A 16,840-nucleotide genomic window follows, 5' to 3' on the forward strand; every position below is an offset into this window, starting at 1 on the left:
TTTATCTCTCTGCGAGGTCTTTCCATATGGACATTTCTACTCTAAATTCAGTACTTTGCAAATTAAATTCATTATCTTTCTACCAAAAGATTCTCTTTGATATTTATCTTGTCACTGTAGAAAAACACTGCAATTTGGCTCAGCCATTCATATTTCTTTACCGTCCATGTACAACTGGTAGTCATGTTTCAGTGGACATTGAAACTTAAGAATGTTCCTTAAATGCTACCACGTTTTTCTAACTTGCGTTAACACGGTCTTCCTTTGGGTTGCCTGGGCAAAGATAGCCTTCGCTCTGATGTGCCTGCCTCTACTTCCTCTTTCCTTTCCACCCTCCCCATTACCAGTAGGGGTCCTTCTCCTAAGAATGTGTGGAGTCTTCAAGCACAACAGAAGGGTGGCGAAGGCACTACTGGGTTTAATTTCTATTTGTTATTCACTTGGTGGGCAGACTGGGGCAAGTGACAGAATTTCCCTCAGCCTCAGTTTCCTCCTATGTAACGTAGGGCTAAAAAGTGTGGTTAGTTTCTTAGGATATTTTAATCAGGAGAAGGGCATAAACCACTTTTGGCGGGACAGTCCCAATTTTTAACAATTTTTTCCCGCATCCCATCACGTTTTTAAAAAGTCCCAATTTTTGGAAAGAATGCACGACAAGCTAGGGTATACAGGTTTTTGGCTGCCATGTGGCTATTTTGCCAGGATATGAATTTTATCAATGGTGTCCCGCTTTACCAATGTTAAAATCTGGTCACCTTAGCATAAAGAGCATTCTTCTTTTAAGTTCTGAGAATAATTATGTGGTTTGGTTACTAGCATGGGAGAGAGAACTCCGAACCCCTTTTTCTCTACTGATCTGTAGGAAAACAGAAATTCCTACAGAGAATGACAGTGTTGATGTTGACTCCTTTCTAGAAATGCTGGGGTTGTAGACACAACTGCGAGCTCTCTGGTTGAGTGCTTGGTTAGCTAAACCACTCTATCCTGTCCCAGTAATGGAATGGACTGTCCTAGAAGAAGGTTGCCCAGCAACGGTGGCATTCCAGCAGATGTTGGATAACCACCTATTGGGAGCCCTCTAGATTGGGTGTGCACAGTCCCAAACAAATTGTCCCAGTGATCCTCTCACAGCCCTCTCTTATTAGAATCCAGACTTCTGCTCAAAGAGGAAATCAAAGATATGAGGGGTTGTAGGGGAGCGCAGACTAAGATTTTCCCAGGCTAGAGTCAATGAAGCCATGGCTGGCTACACGGTAAACGAAATAGTATATGGGAGCACGATGTGAACAAGGGCTGGATATACTGGGCAAATCCTACGTGTGAAAAAGACAGAGGGGGGGGGAGAAGAAAGTGAGATTTGAAGGTCAAATGGTAAAAAGGAAAGAAAAAATTCTCTGTCTGCAATGCCAGAGATAATGAAGTGGGGGCCAAAATCAGAACTTGAAGGGAAAAGTCAAAAACGCAGACAAGAGGTCGGAGAAGGCTAGATTCATTGACTTTAAATTGGGAGGAAAAAAGAAGTGTTTGTTTAGAACATTCACACTCCCAATATTGAGGTTTTTTTTTAATTACCAAATGAAAAGACAACCCCAGTAGGTGCTACTTGGCACAGGCATTCCCAGCTCTGGTGGCAATTAGTGGAACAGTAGTTCTCTTAGGAGAAAGATAAGCAACACGCCTCCAGAAGTCCAGACACTCCATGAAGACAATGGTCTGCAAATGTTCCCCTCCTCTTTCTGAATCATTTTAAAAGACAATGGACATCACACTATTAAGTCTGAACTCTAGGTACACGGTCCCTTTCAGGTCATGTGGGGTGTCTGTGTCCAAACGTGCTTCATGAGTCCTCTCCTTCCCATGGTGTGTGCCTACATTTTGACCAGGGCACAACATCACCTGTGCTCCTGATTGCAGCAATTAATTCCATCCATTATCATGATAATCATCATACAGCAGCTGCTTGGCTTCCCAGAGTCCTTGAAGCTTCCTCTTTGGAATGACTAATTATCAGGTGTGGTGTTCAAGACAGGGGAGTTCCCCGGGGAGTGGAAGCAGACTCTTGCCAGTACTCCATCCAAATTATTTTTGGATAATTAAAATAGATGAGTACTTCTCTAATAATTTGGGCTGAGATGAGGGCTAGGCAGTTCACTGGTTTCTGCTCGGGAACAAATAATGGCCTAACTTGTACAGAAATTTTCTCAACATTTGGAAAAATTTGTTCAGTTGATAATTTTATATATATAGCTAGATTTATTGAAAAATGCACTTCATATATATAAGAAGAGTTAGATTTATAGAAAAAATGCACAAAAAGTACAGACTTCCCATATATTCCCTGTCTCTCTGCCTATGATCCCCCCTGTTATCATCCTCTTGCATTGGGAGCATCTGTTAGAACCGATGCACCAATAGAAGTATATAGTGTTAGCTTACATTAGGCTCACTCCTTGAGGTGTAAAGGCTACACACTTTGACAAATACCTAATGCAAAAGTACCTAATACAAAAATGCCCATGTGTACCATTTCAGTGTCCTATAGAATCATATCCATGCTCTGAGAATACTCTGTGGGTCAGCTGTCCCCCCCGATGTTCCCCTTGAACCTATGTCACCCCCTGACCTTTTCACTGTCCCTATGGGTTTATCAACCCTCCCCCCCCCGCCCCCCCCCCCCGAAGATTATCTGCCCGGCATCATACAGGCTGCAGCCTTTTCAGATTGACTTCTCACTTAGCAATATGCACTGAAGGTTCTCTGCCAGGTCTTTTCATGGCTCATTTCTTTTAATGGTCAAGTCACAATGATTATATGGATATATTGTGGTTTGTTTTGCCATCATCTATTATAGAGCATTTTGGTTGCTTTCAATTTGGGGAAATTATGAACAAAACTTCTATGAACATTCTTGTTTTTAAGTGGACACTCATTTTTAACTCTTTGAATAGATCCCTTGTGAAAAGAGCATGGTTGTGAGATCCAATGGTAAGTGTGTTTACCTTGTAATAAAATGCTAGATTGTATTCCAAAGTAGTTTTGCCTTTTCGTTTTCCTCGGAACAAGGAATGGAAATTTTTGTTGTTCCCTGTCCTTGTCAACATTTCGTGCTGCCGGTGTTTTCGATTTTGTCCATTCTAATCAGTGCGCCCTAATTATACGCAGAGTAGTACTGCGGGTATGTTGTCGGCATACTGGCCCTTGGGGAAGGCCATCATGCTTGGTAAAGCAGAGGGAAGGAGAAAGGAGGAAGTTTCTCGACGACGTAGACTGTAACAATGAGCTCAAACGTAGGAACAATGGTGAGGCTGGCGCAAGGCCAGGCACCGATTCATTCAGTTGTACCTAGAGTCTCTATGGGGGTGGGCGTCCACTCAACGGCACCTAACAATGACAACAGTGCATATGTAGTCACCTTATCGTTTCATTGAACAGAGGAGACTGTCAACTTCTGCAAAGATTCACAGTCTCAGAAGCCATATATAGGGTGACAACAAGTCAGCATTGACTAGATGGCAGTGGGTTTCATGATGTCGAATTTCTTTCCTGATGTTTATTTGCATCTGTCTGTATCGTGTTTTGGTGAGATGTCTGTTAAGATCTATTGTTTATTTTGTAGAGTGTCTTTTATTGCTTAGTTTTTAAGGGTTCGGTGCATAGTTTGGATACATTTTTTTTGGCAGATGTATGTTTTGAAAGTATTTTCTCCAAGCATAAAGTTTACCTTTTCCCAGAAGATGACCAGGTTGACTGTAGTCTGGAAACAAAACCACTCAAGATAGCAAAAGCTGGATGTAGTCCGTCCACAAAACAGAAGACTACGGGGTGTGTGGTGGCGGTGGGGTAGATTACAGCTGTCTTCAAGGTTGTCAAGAGCTGTCAGGAGTACCTACCTCTGAATAGGCCTCTTATTATTTGCGCCCCAGTGGAAAGAGTCATGCTGAGACGTGTGCGTTATAAGGAAATGTATTTCATAACAATGGAACTAACGTTGGACAAGTAAAGCTATCCAGCTTCAAAAGGACTGAATGCTACCCACTGATTAAAATATGGAAGCAGAGTATGTTTTACACATCAAAAAAATGCAGGCTGTGGTGCAATGGAACCTGACAACCTCTAGTATTTCTTCTCATTCTAAGATTCAACAATTCCTCGTCCAAGGCCCCTCCCCCAACTCTTGCTCAGTGCATATGAAGTACTGCTTCGAGCTGCAGACCATCACTACCTCAGAGCTGCCTTGATGAGACCGCGCCTCGGCATGTCATGTCTGACAAGCTCCGGCTGAGACAGAAATTATTTACATCATTGCCACATGCAAAATACACTCCCTGCCTCTCAAATATTCTACCCACAACAGAATCAATTTGCGTGAGTTTTAATCATTCTTGTCTTTTATTAGATAAGAACACCATGATCTCAGATCTTATCAAAGCCCTCAACTTCCTGTCCGATTTCATTCCTCCCTTCAGTAACTGCCGGTCCAGTGAATTACGATCCTGGTGTTGAAGCTGAATGAGAACAAGGTTAACTTCTCAACGGAAACAGGCCTTCCTAGAAGTACTGCTCTTCCTCTCAAGCCGAGGGTCATGATCACCCTTTCTTTGGCACACACCTCCAGGCGTCCTGCCAATTTCCTTAATGTCATTTGCATGATGTCATGTCTCTTTCTTTAATACTTTAAAGTATTTTTCTAAGAAACCCTAAAGAAGTAGTAGGTTCAAACAGAAATGCTGATTATAAAAGTAAAGATGATTAGTTCATGCGACATTACTTAAAGGTTAGGAAATATCTCCTATTGCGCAAGCGCAGTGATGCATTCAGTGCGGCTCCTCTAGTTCAAGTCTGGAACTGCCACCCAACAACCTTTCTGCACGGGGTAGGGAAGAAGGTAGGGGAGATACTGATATGATTCCCCAGCGAGTAATTTCAAACAGGATGCCCGCGAGATCCATCCTGCTGCACACAAAATGAGCCCCCTGGGAAGCACGGGGAGGTATCTCACCAGCACAAGCCAGTAGTGGAACGTGACTCTTGGACCTGAGATTCTCGTACAGTGAACCTCCTGGATCCAGAAGACGGCTGCACCTCCAGAAGATGAGCAGCATGACCAGAAGCCAGAGTACGGGATCGAGCGATGGCCTGTTTACAAAGCAAGCAAAGCAGAGCGTTCTTGTGCAGGAGGCTGGTTTGGAGAAGCTGGGTTTGCTGACTCCTGGAGGTGGAGTTGCGGGTCTTTGGGCTTCCCAGAGTGGGGTGCCGCGGGGCACTTGATTCAGGCCCCTGGGTTGGCTGACCCATGGGGCTGGAGCTGAATGCCTTCGAGTTGCAGTTAACATCAGAGTGCCGTGCCTCTTTGGACCTTCAGTAGCAGACCTGAAAGGATTTTGTAACATGTCCCGATGAACAACTTTAACCTAAGCAGTTCACACTGGCATCGCAATCTGTTCATTTTCTTTATAAACCCTTTACTCTTGCATATTATCTGTGAGTCCTATGCAGCCACTGCAATGGATTTTGGAACCTAAAGAGGTAAAATAGGGATTACTAGTGAAAGCAACACATAATCTTCTTTGTTTTTCCCTGGTTGTGTGTCCTCTTCCCCATAATATTAAGCGTACAATTAGTCCTACAACCAAGGCAAGTTCTTCAATATTGAAGCCTGATTTAAAGCACAAAAGCGATTGAAAAACTCTTAGAACCAATTCAATGTTGATATTTTACTCTCCTCTTCCTTGAAGTAACTGGTCTTCCATGAAACCTTTTACATTAAAGAGATTAGTTGCGGTTATTTCATCTTGAATTGGTGTAAACTCTTATGTGTGTCTCAATGATTTCCTCTGCCCTCTATAACACACCCCATCCTGTTACACTCTTTAAGTCAGTCTTTTGTGGCTAATCCACAGTCACTTATTTACGGAGGCTGTTTATTTTTGTCCTTTGTAATCTTCATATGGAATATTTTTCATGCTAAATTACAAGGACATCTGAGTATAAAAGCAGATGGGTTAAAATGAAGACACACCCAGATAAAGGAAACTATCTTAAATTTCAGAGATGAACAGTCAACATTTCAGTTAGGACTCCAGTTGTGTTTCCAAATCGCCAATTGGAAAGCATCTTTGATTTCAGAAATATCTATTTCTTTTCTTATCATTTCCTCCTGTCTTCCCTTGGACAGTTCAATTCAAATCTCTGTGTCCATGTATCGGCGGCTCATTTTCTGGAAACAAAAAGGATCAGTTGTAGTGTTGCCAGCGTGAAATTCGAAAGAAGCGATCCGTGAGAATTTCCTTCTGAACTAATTTTCAAAGACACACACCAGTGTGCCCTGACTCCCTGCGGTGGATTTTCATACTCCTGTTGTGTGTTGGGACAGTCACTAAGGCAGAGGAGCATGCGCTTCATACCTGTCCTGGAAGCTAACGCCTGACTTCGCTGCCTTTTCAATGTGTTTGTTTTGCCAGGTCTTTCTGCTGACTCATTCCTGCTTGCTCTGGAGAGCACACGTTCTTAGTCTCTTGACGCATTTACAGCTTTATTGCTTTTCCCTGCAGACACTGTGCTTATGTGCAGCCTTATAGACAGGCACGAAAAAAAAAAATCAAGAAAACGACATTACACAAGCCTTTAGAATTTACCAAACACTGTTTCCTATATCATTTCATTTGACCTTCACAACAGCCCATGCCTTTGAGGGGGGGGGGGGGAACGTTTCTCATGGTTTCTTCTTTTAAATTAAGAAGGGATGACTCAGGGATGTAAAATAATCCATCCAGGATGACATCATGACAAGGGACGAGAACTGGGAGGTTAATGTCCTTAGACTTCTGTCTTGAAACTGATGTCGCCACAACACCCTGGAGCGAGCCATCTTTTCTCTTTCAGCCAGCCATGCTCTACTGGTAGATCCATTTCTTTGAGGTGGGAAGGTTTTAGGTTTTCTAAGAGAACCATATTAAATTGAAAACATCTCCGGGAAGATTGACACCAAAGTCGCAATTAGCTACCATACTGAGAGGGATGGCAATTGACTCTTGAACAACATGGGCTTGGGGAGCCCACCTCCAGCTCAGCCATGGCCTCTGAGATCAGCTGTGCTTGCATGGGGGCAAGTAATCTTTGTGCAGCTTTGCTCTCTGAGTCTAGAGCCCAGGGCTAGAGCACTGAAGGACACAGTATGACTGCTTTGTGTGTAGGTGTCTTAAGTGGCTGCACTGGGCAGCCAAGGTAAGTGGCAACCTCTGCAGGAGGGTTGGTGAAACAGCACCACACTGCTTTACAAAAGCGTTGGGAAGCTCCTAGAGGGCAAGAGGTCAGATTTTGTTCAAGGTCACATAATTAAGACAAGATTAGTTTAAGAACTGTATGGGGGTAGCATCACAAACACAACTATTTTTTAAATACATCAGACACTGTAAGGCATGAAAATATAATAATTTATAAATTATCAAGGGTTTGTGAGGGAGGGGTGGTTGCAGAGAGAGGGAAAAATGAGGAGCTGATACTAAGGGCTCAAGTAGAAAGCAAATGTTTCGAGAATGATGATGGCAATAAATGTACAAATGTGCTTGACACAATGGATGGATGGATGAACTGTGATGAGTTGTACACGAGCCCCCAATAAAATGAATTTTTTAAAATATTTAGAAACAAGAACTTCTCTGAAATATGAGGTATGCATTTATAACGTCGCTCAGTAATATGAGCTAGCCAACAATACTAATTTATGTGTTTGATAACTACTTATCAGGCACAGCATGTGTGCACCGTCTTTGTGAATGGTAATTGCCAGGCCTCCATGCAATAAATGGCATGGAGACTGGCATATCTGGCTTCCTCTGGCTCCCCTATGTCCCCTAGGGGAGAAGTCCACATGCCTCCATGCTTCACCCTTCACCCTTCATTGCCCTATGTCCCCTAGGGGAGAGGTCCACATGCCTCCATGCTTCACCCTTCATTGCCGATTCTGCCACCAGCCGTGCCTCCTGTGCCCCTCTACATCCACGCTGGGTTTGCTAATTCATTTTTGGGGCCACACAGAACTCAAAAGACTCATAATTGTTGTGGTTGTTAGGTGCCGTCAAGTCAGTTCTGATCCATAGCGACCCTATGCACGACAGAATGCCACTCTGCCTGGTCCTGCCTCCTCCTCGGCATTGTTCCTATGCTGGAGCCCATTGTTGCAGCCAGTGTGTCCGTCTATCTCATCGAGGGTCTTCCTCTTTTTGTCACCTTCCCCTTCGCCAAGCATGGCGTTCTTCTCCAGGGATGGGTCTCTCCTGACAACATGTCCAAAGTATTTAAGACCAAGTGTCTTCATCCTTGCCTCTACAAAGCCCTCGGCCCATACTTCTTCCAAGATAGATTTGTTTATTCTTCTGACAGTCCAAAGTACTTTCAATGTTCTTCTCCAGCACCACTTTTCAAATGCAGTGATGCTTTTTTGGTCTTCCTTAATCAATGTCCAATTTTCACATGCATGAAGCCAGTGAAAATACCATGACTTGGGTCAGGTGCACCTTAATCTTCAAAGTGACATCCTTGCTTTTCAATACTCTACAGAGGTCTGTGCAGCAAATTTGTCCAATTCAAGGCATCTTTTGATCTCTTGACTTCTGACCCCGTAAGCATGGATGAGGCAAAGCCCCGACAACTTCCATCTTTTCTCCACTGATCATGGTGGCTCCTATTGGTCCAGTTGGGAGGATTTAGGTCTTCTTAACATTGAGTTGTAATCCAGTTGAAGGTGGAAATCCTTCACAAAGGGGTGTGGGAGGGTTGACTAGGTAAGTCAATAGGTTACCACAAATCGGGATCAGTAAACAACCAGCATACAGTCATTAGCGTTCACTGGTAGCAAATCTTTCTCTCTCTCGGGTCCACTGTCTCAGCCATAGAGCCCCTTGACCTTAGCCTCCATGGACCCAAACGGCAGCCCACCTGTCACTCTGCCCCACAGTTCCATAATCTTGTGCCAGATGAGTTGTCCCACAGTCTTGAAGCTGCTCCTCTGGGCATGTGATGCATCTCGTTTGGGCAATCTCTTTCCCTTAAGACAGAGATCTTGGATGTGTACTTCCAAGGTCCTTTTGGTTTCTATTACTGCCACAGATTGAAAGATGGCTCATCCTTATAGTAACTAAAACTGACCAATCTCTTCTAAGAGTTTTACAACACACCCGTGTGCATAGTCCCACTCAATCATTTGGTGGGAATTAAAGTCTTGGGTAAAAGAGCCATATTGTTTTGTTTGTTTTTTTTTATTCCACATATTAGGGAGTATTGGGAGTGTCATGCCATGGGGGAAGGGGGTCACCCTTCTGAAGTTGCAGTACATATATTTTTCATTTTGGGGATATAAAAACCAGGACTGATGAACCTATAGAGTAAGCAATTAGAATTCTGCAGGATGTGACTGAACTACGGAATGACGATATATGTATTAATCCCAATTAATAAAAAAAAGAAATTTCGCTCCACCACACATATTATGGGTCATTTAAAATGGATTATAACAGAAGAAATATTAGAGTAACTCACACACAGTGAAGTTATTGTTATGAATTTTTGTTTCAATTCTGCTTATTTATTTCTGTGATTGTTTTTATATTGGTTGAACTATACTTTGTGTTGTATTACTTCATCCTTCAACCTTTTTTATAATTTGAAAGCTACTGTTTTGACATGTATACACACTCAAATACTTGGGTAGTGGTAGAAATTGCTGAATTAGCAAACCTAGGAGTAGGCCCAGCAATATGTGTTTAAGCATGACTTCTCGGTGATTCTGATGCAGTCTAACTTTGAAAACTACTGTTGCGTGAGAGTTATCACTGATTAGAACATGATCCCTGAGTCATGAAGACAGGGTGATGGCCATTTTAAAATTGGTGAACTCAAATGATGATAAGGTAATATAGTCTAACCACATCCTTCAGTAGCCTGGGTGGCACAGTGGCTAAGCACTGGCTGCTGAATTGGTGGCTTGAACACACCAGTCACTCTGTGGGAGGAAGACCAGAAACCTGCTTCCTTAAAGATGATCACTTTGGCAGCCTGCAGGAGGATAGCTATGAGTTGGATTAGATTAAGTGATGGTGGGCTTCTGGTCACAGGACTAAACAAAAGAAAGTTCTGCTAATGCCATCTACCTTCACATGCTAAATAGTCAATGATTTTTAAAGCAACCCATCCCCAAGCATGATGAACTAAAATGTGTTTTCATCATTTAACTTTCATTAAAATTTTACATTTTAAAAATTTGACGAGGTACACAAATTAGAGTAGGTGCGTGTTTTTCACGTGTTCTCACTTCTGTCAGGAAGAATAAGTTTGCTGAATTGAAGAGGCTATCCTTGCAGGTGAGATAGTTAAGGTTTATTGTGCCAACCTGGCTGATAAACATATGTGGGATCAATTGAAGGCCAGAGAGATGAATGGCTCGGTAAACCTTGCCTTTCTGGTTCTTTGCTTTCTGATGGTAGGACCAAGGTGCAGCTGCCTTAGCCAGTACCCTGCTTCAGCTAGCAAGGCTCATTTCCTGCAAGACATCCCTGAGGAGAAGCCACATGGACCTACCCCAATGCAGCCCTGGGTGCTGGAGCAGCTGTGTGGAGACCCCTTGCAGTGCTGAGATGCTTACATGCTCACTGATTCAGCTTTCCTCTGCAGTCGGCATCATTGTGTGTGTTTTGTCAGACTGAGGAGGATTTTGTAGATCAGTGTTGGACATGTGGGCTAATATTGGATTTGTGGGCTCGGACAGCACTGGGTTGGGATGCTTTCTTAATGCACACTTACCCTTTGTATAAGACTCTCTCTCTTATACATGAGTGTCTGTGGATTTGTTCCCTAGTTTACTCAGACTAGCACAGCGGGTTTCTAATGATCATATTAGGCCACACTATAGACCTGATTTAGTATCTGTCCACCTCTTCCTTCCTCAGACCAATCAGAAGATATAACAATATCAAAACCAAACTCCCTGCCATCGAGTCAATTCTGACGGAGTGACCCTAGAGGAGAGCATCGAGCTGCCTCTGGAGTTTCTGAGACCGTAACTCTTCATGGGAGCGAGTAGAATGCCCCATCTTGCTCCTGAGAAGGGCCGGTGCTTTGGAACTGGTGCAGCCCAATGAGTAACTACTGTTACCCTTTTTTTGCAGTGCACCCCCCCCCCCTGCATACTTCATTTTAATGCAAAGAAAATTTTACTGAAGAAATAGCATCGTCTCTCCTCTCCTCTCTTGCGTGTCGTAACACCTAGGAGGGCCAAGTCCAGAAAAGCTCACAGATGGCAAGATGATTTGCTGTAAATTCCAAGTTTCTTGTGTAAATTCAAACACTCGTGCCTCTCCTATGACCCACTTTTCTTGTGTTTCTGATTATAAATGATCACAATTCCTCTGGAGTCTTAGCTACCTGCCTTGCCTTATTCTACTGTCCACTGTCTTCCACAGAGCTGCCTAATTTTGTGACAAACTGCTGACTGTGGTTATGAAGTCCTGCTTTCTTCCCCTGTCTCTTGCCATGACCACAAATATCCATGGATAAGACGATGACCAATGGTTCTGTTTCCAAATCTCTGTTTCCTACTTGCCTTTAAGGTACTAAACTAACCCTTGGCACTACGGTATATCTATCTATTGGTCATTAACCGACCCAATGCAAACTCTACTGGCCTTCAGGTGGTGGTAAACCCATGGTTTTCCCAGTAAAACCAACATTGCCGATTCCTTGACATATGAAATGCTGCTTGTACACCTCCGTTAGACCTGCAGCACACTTACCAGTGGAAGGGTGCTAGAGCTCAGTGGTGTATCTGCTTCTGTGAGGCACCCTGACTACAAGAACTCCATGAATATAAGAACGCTCATAGATTAAGAGGGTTCTTCTAAGGATATGGTGGTTCATTATACCAGGGTTGTACACCAGTTGTCATGAAGTCAATGCCAACTCATAGCAACCCCATGTATGCTCCACAGTGTTCTCTTGGGAAGTATTTTTCCCACCTTTCTTTGGGATGCTTCTGGATGGACATGGATCTCTAGCCGTTTATTTAGAAACTAAGCACCTTGTTTGCGTCACCCATGGACTCCACACCAGGACTGGGGCCAATAAATCTGTGTTTCTATAAGGGTTCCACTTCTTCTTGTCCTTGCCCAGTAGCAGGATATTTGAGCATCATGGAGCCTTTCTCTTGAATGCCCTATCCTTAACAAATACCTCATGGGCATCCCTGTCACCCAATGCATGCAGATCTGACACCTCTTCTCTCCAGCAGTGTTCCAGGGTACTTTCTTCTCTGCATCTTCTTGAGATAAATCCTTTCCATAATCAACTTTCAAAACAAAAGTGCTTTGGAGCAAGTGCTATGGTTTCCTTAGTAAAGCCTACATGCAGCTGTATATTGACAAATGCCTTTATTCGCCAGTAGAATTTCCAATTTGCCTTTTCAGGGCTCAGAAGAGCATTCCACATTGCTTTCTGTACTTTTGGAATAAATTTCTGTATGAGTATGCACAGGTACGCACTTAATCCTTTTCTTTTTGAGTTGGCGGAGGGCAGAATCAAGGCAACACATCGGCATTTTATTAGTTTTAAATTGTATTTAAAGCTTTTTGATTTATTCTAGAAGTTACTGATGCAGGGAGCTATATTGCTCTGCTCACCACAACATCGTAGGCAAGAATTAAAAAAAGAAAAGTAGAAAATGAACATGCCAGTGCTTACTCCGAGAACAGTTTGTTTCCAGCACGGTAGCTGACAAAGCTGCAGGGATCTACGAATAGGGAGGAATGATTTCCCTGGCATAGTTTCAGCAGCAGTGTGCCTCTGAAGCATACTGAAGAAAGCAAGCTCCCTTGGGACGCTGGTAACTTACCCCAGAAACAAAGGCAGTGCGCAGAGATTTTCTGCAAGCAGAAATCGGGATCCTGGTACATAAAATATATATCTTAACAAAGAAAAGCCAGGACAAGAACAGACTGGTACACGTGGATGATGTTCATACCATTTGGAGCACAGCATCAGAAGATAAATCCAGACTGGACCAAAGACCATCCATTTCTGGGATTAATTGCAGAGGATAGATGACCTAGCTATTTGTTCACACAACTCCACACTTTCAGATAAAGGGGGTCCAAGGTGATGGCAAGTCAACTCGAATCAGAGTATACTTCAACAATCAAGATGGAAGGTTTCTCGCAATTGAAAGGAATCAATCCTGTTTGAATTTTGGTACTAGTGAAAAATATCGAAAATACAATGATCTGCCAAAAGAACAAACACACTTGAAAGGACAGCCCGAATGCTTCTGAGAGGAAAGGGAGTGAGACTTGGTCTCCTGAGTCTGGGCATGCTGACGAGGGAGGCCAGTCCCTGGAGCGTGCGTAGTGAATCAGAGGCGCAAGGGAAAAAAGGGAAAAAAGGAAGGCCCTGACAAGATGGAGTAACACGGCAGCTGCAACCATGGGCTCAAACATAAGAACAGCTGAGAGGATGGTGCCGGACTGGGCGGTGTCTCATTCTGTTGTACAGAGGGGCACTGTGTACAACCCAACAGCATCTAACAACAACAACAACATCTCAGAAACCCAGATTTCTGTTTCCAAATTTGCTCTAACTAAACATTTTTGAGTCTTGATCCATCAGATCCCTTGTAACAAGGTCTTTCAAAGGTTAGATGGACAATTGGTTAGGATAAAAGTGACCCTAAGAGATGCTTAAACCAAGTGGTTGAAATGCAGCTGAGAGAAGCCACTCCAACATCGCTACCCCAGACAAGATCGCTGTCTCCCTGTAACATTCTTTACAGAGCAACACTCCATACCACCTGCGATATTAGTGCTGATCGAGTGTGCTCTCCCTTTCCCACGTGAAGATTTCGTTCCCATTCACGATTCCTTTTCCACGTCCTCTCTGGGAGGGCTCACGTGTTCTCGAGTGTTCAGCTTCTGAGATCACCCCTTGCTCACCCTTGGCTTGTGGGACAAGACTCATCCTTTAAAGTCTCAGCAACAAAAAAGACCCTCAGAGTTGCCTGAATTTGGTAACGTAAACACTTATCGTGGGAAGAGACAAGGTCGAGACTATCTTTCCTGTTCTCTCTTTAATTGGCTTTTCATCATCTTGGATGCCTTCCCACCCCCACCCCCGAAATCTATTGCATAAACAACAAACCAGGTCTTATATCCCTGGTGCTGTGACTCTACCATCTATCGGTCAGGTTTTCAGAGTGTTGTGGGATGTGTGTTACTCTGTGGCCGGAGATATGCCACCCTAGATTTCCGATAGGAGCACGGTCACCCATGGTGGGAAAGCGTGAACGGAGCTTCCAGATGAAGACCGATTGGGAAGGGAGGCCTGGACATCTACTTCTGAAGAGCACTGAATGAGACCCTAAGGCGCACCACAGCACGGTGTCCAACTCAGTGCTGGGCGATGTGAACACCCAGTTGGAAAGTTCTCAGAACACACAGTGGGCAAACAACGGACTCCGTTGTGAAGATGGGGCGAGACCAGACAAATGTTTCCTTTGGCTGCTCCAGGGCTCTCCATGACTCACAGCCAACCCAATGGAAACGGACAACACTCAAGGTTTAGAATGCGTAGATTGAAAGAAATATTGGAAAAACCCCAGGGTCAACTGGTTTTTTTCAGGGTTCTATCAATTTACAACAAATTCAGAGGTTTTTAATACACACTATAAAATATTATGACCATTCTCGGCAGGCTCCCTAATCTCTAAGAGTGTTATCATGGCGAGGAGAGGCTAATGGCATTATATACACCACTGACCTGAGGTTGAGAAGAAGTCTGTAGAAACATTATTTGGCTTGTAAGTCCATATTCATTGACTTGAAGAGAAAAAGATGAACTCTTGAAAATGTGAGGGCTGTAAGTAAGGTAGGATTTCAATGTGTAGCTTTCAGATTCTATTCTCCTCTATTCACGCCCCATTATTTCTACTAGTCATAAACAAGGGTACATGTAGAACACTACTAAATTAAATATATTTTTTTCCTCATGGTCTTTTCCCAACTCTAACCCATAGTATCCCCATTTGTGTCAGCGTCGATTTGAGTTCCACAGTATTTTCTGGGATTAAATTGTTCCGAATAGATCTCCAGACCAATATTCTGAGGCACCTCTGGGAACCTCCAACCTTTTAAATAACTGTTAAGTGTATTAACCATCAGCACCACCCAGAAGCTTCAAAGAAAAATATAAGCGACCTTACAAGGAACTTGGGTGGATTTTGAGACTTCTCCATTGGCTTCGGATTGCATGTGGGGAGTGGGTATGGACATTCATCCATACAGGAATATAGATGAACCATTCATACTTTCCGATTGCTTCATCCCCATCCAGAGTGGCAAACACTCATCAGATCCTATGTCTTGCACATAAAGCTAATACATTGCAAATCATGGTACGAAAAGGACTAGAAAAAGGTAGATGCAGATAAACTGATAAAGAACAATGATTATTTCTTTTTGAGGTAGTTCGTTTATTGGGCCAGCCTGGCTGATAAACACATGTGGGATTAAGTGAAGGGTGGAGAGATAAATGGCTCAGTGAGCCTTGCCTCTCTTGTCTCTTTCTCTTTGATCATCGGACCAGTGTGCGGCTACCTTGCTTGTTCTGTGCCTCCATTTGCAAGCTACACTACCTGTGGGACACCTAACCCGTGGACTGCGTCACTGTAATTTGAGGTTCCTTCAAGACCTGCTTCACCACACCATTGGAATTTACATCTCTTGAGTTAGGGACTGTCGGACCCTGTCATCTGGGTGATTGTTGGTGACCTGCCTTGCTGTTTGCTGCCTCTGTCCAGGTAGCCTGAATTGCTCTACAGAGGCCTACCCAGCGGCCCGCAAGACTTGAAGGACTGCCAGTGTCTCACAACTGTCTCACAGGAGTGAGTTGCACTGAGCCATTTGTACTGCTTTATAATTTAATTAACTGTTTATTTTTATGTTATACATCTATCTATCTGTATAAATATATATCAAATTATTAGCGTTCTGGTTTTGTTTCTCTAGAGAACCCTGTCTAACACACTTGTAACATAGATGCCTTTGTAAGAAGACACTATAGGCAGAGCCAAAAGAAGAAAAACCCATTGAAAATAAACCCATCCCTGAAACTATTCATGTACAGCAGATAACAAAAACAAAAACACAGCCTACTTGCATCGTAAAGATTGTTTCTAGCCTCCCATGCTAATTGGCAATTCTGCACGTAGTGAAATTTTGCACTCCGTCCCAAAGAGCTCTAGATATGCCGTCTGATTTGTGATGCTTCTGCAAACATGTGAGGAATCACAGAAAGCTTTGCCTTTGAGAAAGACCTTAAACCAGAGTGAGGTGGGAACAGAGAGCTCGTGACGCACGGCTTTCAGACTTCCCGGGATTTCAAGTGGACCGTCATTAACAAATGATCAGTCCACGCTGGCATGTGCTCTTTTTAACTGTTCACTGCGTATATTGTAATAGTTAGCATGGCTCCTCCGGACCCCCGGACGGCAACTCTGGCGTCCTAAGTGTTTGACCGTATGCAGTGGTTTCCAAAGTGTGGCCCCCACCCCTCTGCTGACTCAGAGCGACCCCCTGTGGGTTGCTGACTCTGTTAACTGGTTTTGAACTGCACACCATGCAATTCGCAGCCCAACGCGTATCCCTTACACCACATCAGGTGTACTTCTGAAAGAGGTGGGGTCCTGTGGCTACCCCGTAGCTCTACGCATACTTAAGAAACTCCCTTAGTGAGTCAATCCATGAGGAGACCACTTTCCTAAGTATTTGGTGGGTAAAGCTGAATTCACATAAAAGGTCCAGAA

The 16,840-nt window shown here is 43.6% G+C and overlaps 1 protein-coding gene across 1 annotated transcript in view; it reads right to left on the bottom strand.

The window, feature by feature from the left end:
• Positions 1-16,840, bottom strand: part of DPP6 (dipeptidyl peptidase like 6) — an 890,123-nt gene that overhangs the window by 296,514 nt on the left and 576,769 nt on the right. The gene's annotated exons all lie outside the window — the stretch shown is intronic.

Source organism: Tenrec ecaudatus, chromosome 5 (assembly GCF_050624435.1).
Source record: "Tenrec ecaudatus isolate mTenEca1 chromosome 5, mTenEca1.hap1, whole genome shotgun sequence".
NCBI classification, from domain to species: Eukaryota; Metazoa; Chordata; class Mammalia; order Afrosoricida; family Tenrecidae; genus Tenrec; species Tenrec ecaudatus.